This window comes from Cebus imitator, unplaced genomic scaffold (genome assembly GCF_001604975.1).
Source record: "Cebus imitator isolate Cc_AM_T3 unplaced genomic scaffold, Cebus_imitator-1.0 Scaffold41, whole genome shotgun sequence".
NCBI lineage: Eukaryota > Metazoa > Chordata > Mammalia > Primates > Cebidae > Cebus > Cebus imitator.
Window position 1 is genome coordinate 9,707,098 of NW_016107356.1, and position 3,115 is coordinate 9,710,212.

The window sequence follows — 3,115 nt, forward strand, 5'->3', positions numbered from 1 at the left end:
GACTATCGATCTACTTCAATTTTTCTTTAGCATCTAGTATATGCCCTATATTGTGCTAAGAGAAGGGTAGAAATTGCTCCCCTGATCTCCTCCCTGTTGCCCCGTAGTAATATCCACCTCTGAGGGAGAGACTGACAAAAATATGGCATATAGCACCAATGGAAGACATCACTAATCGACGGTGGCCTTTCTCACTTAGTCCAGTAGTAGTTTCTTAATGCACAGCTAGAGGAGAACAATATCACTCAATAGAGTTGGTCTTGGAATTTAAATTCATTTGCAATTTTGGCTGTCAAAAATGCCAGATATAGGTGATGGGGGGATGGAGGCAGCAAACCACCCTGCCATGTATGTAACTATGCAACAATCCTGCATGATCTGCACATGTACCCCAGAACCTAAAGTACAATTAAAAAAAAACATAAAAAAAGGAATAAATTCATGCTACAACTGAATCATGGTGGAAGCTAGAAACCATTATACTAAGTAAAAGATGGCAGTCACAAGGGCCCACATATTATATGAAATGTCCAGAAGAAGCAAATCTTCAGAGAAAGATAGTGTATTGGTGGTTGCTGAGGGCTATAAAGGAAGGAAATGGAAAGTGATTTCTCATGGATATGGGCTTTTAGGGGTGATGAAAATGTTCTAATATAGATAATAGTAATAGATGCACAACTTTGAATATACTAAAAACCACCAAATTGTACATTTTAAGTGGGTTAACTGTATGATATGTGAATGATATATCAATAAAGCTTTTGTATGTATATCTAAAAAAAGTGTCTCTATGTATAAGAAATTCAGCAGTCTTTCTTAATGTCTGCTGCTTGGAGAAGAAGACAGTTTGGGGAAACAGGGAGTGAAATCAGAGAATCTGCTCCTCTTTGGGCCTGGATACTGGTGAGTCAAGGTCACCATCTCTTTTGTCTATCTTCTTAAATTTATAATTTATCTCTTTTCCCATATTTTATGTTAAGCAAAAGATTCAATGTGTTTGGTTGACCCTGAAAAGAAAGATTTGTTGGGAGCAGGCTTTGATTTGGCTGATGTGTTAAGTCATTTGTATGTGTCCTGTTCATCTTCACGTCCTCGGCTCCTGTCATAGCCTTTAGGACATAATAAGGGCTCAGAGAACATGAGCTGGTTGGATGATTGAAGCTATAGGACAGTCTTGGATCTGCTCATTTGGTTAAATAAAAATCCAGGTAGACTGCAGATCTAACTACTAACTACCCATGCCCAGGCAAGGAGGAAAATGCTCAGATATAATTCCTACTTGGGAGTCAGAAACTTAGAGTACTACTTGGGAGCAAGCCTACCTTAAAGAGTACGACTTGCATGTACTCTAAGGTAGGCTGTAGGTGCTGGGTCCCTAGGAGCAGACAAAGAGCATGAGCCCTTCCTACACGGAACTTTGGTGAAGTGGAGAAGACGTATCTCGGACATATGAATACAAGGTATAAATTGTGACAGATACTATAGTTGGATAAAAACAGTGCAGGAAGGACATAGTTTAGGTTGGGTTTAAAGATTCTCAAGTGAAGAGATGGAGTGGAGCTTTGCACTTTTTTATTCCCCGCAGTCTGTCAAGGTGCTCCTCCCTGACACATGTCCCTCGGGGGAAGGACCCTGCACCTGGTCATCGCTGCTGGAGTGGCATCAGGTGCTCTCAGTTTGTGCAGTGCAGTGCTCCTCTCTGTGAGCACATGGTCTGTTACCCATCACACTCCGCTGGGCAGAGTCATAGGGCGTCCTTTCTACTATCATTAAAGTCTTAGCTACTGAGACTTCAGTTCCAAAGCTGCAGTGGACTAAATAGGAGAGGTCAGAATTGAAATTGATGGTCAGAGCCTAAGAAGCCTCCTGCTTCATAGTTATAAAATTGAGTATAGTTTCTAATTCTTAAAAATATACACTCAAACAGCCTTAATCATTGTCATTTTCTTCTGGCTAGGTTTACAAATGGCTTAACTCAACCTGAGCCCTCAGAGCTTGGATTTTTAGCAATTCTATAAAGATAGTGGCCTCATTCTATTTATTTTAAAGCTTTAATTTCTTTTTTTAAATTTTATAAAATGATGGGCTAGATTCCAAATCTTAGTAAGACTCTGGAATTCCTATTCTATTCCAGTGGATTTCCTTTGTTGAGTGTTTTCTCTTTATTAATCTTTTTTCTCTTTCTCTCTGTCTCTCTGCATAATACAGAATTTAAACCCTAAAGAAACTTAGAACCTTTCTTCTGTTTACTAACACATTCCATGAAGTATCCAGTTACGTGTAGGTTAAGATAAACAAGACTTATCATTGATGAGAATCAAAACAAAGGCTGATTTTAGAATCCTTGTTACAGATAAAGATATAAGAAATGAAATGTTAATATATGTGTTAGTAATGGTCCCTTCATGTGAGTATAATATGGATCCCACAGCAGTCAACATTTGCACCACTGAATCTGTTCATTACCTACTTTTGCTCCCTGATATCTGATGTTTGTGGCTCACTCGTTGCTTCATTGACATTGAGCATGTTTCCCAAATGTTTTCTCAATCTTGTCTTTGCAGCAGAAGGCAGAAGCTGTGTGCCCCTGGGATTGCAGGGGCTCACCAAAGTCCACAATGGCTCACCGAAAGCACAAGATTTTTGTGAAATCTCATGCGTTAGCTGAACATTTTGCCTGCAATTTGTGTTCTAATCATATTCCTACATGTTTTAATACAAAATGTCTCTTTCCCCCAAAGCTTTAAGTAGCACTGATGCCTTGGGATGCCGTGTCAAGCACACGTACTCTGCAGCTGTGTGTCTGAGATTCCTCAGTATTCCGGGGATACTTAGCCCAGCAGAGCAGCACAGCATGTATCAAGGGATGGGGTTTAGCACAGGTTTACTGAGTGCTCTGTGCATGAGGACAAGGACCACAGCCTGATCTGCTTTTGTTGCTCAGGAGCCTAGCAACCTGTTGCCCCAATTGTGGACACAGTTCTAGTCTCACCTTTCCCCGTGTGGTTCTTCACTTGTGCCCTCACAAACCAGTGGGTAGGAGTGAATCCCTGAGAAAAGGTGGCCACTTAAGCCTAGCTCAGACAAAATGCCCTGGTTTTTTTTTTTTTTTTTT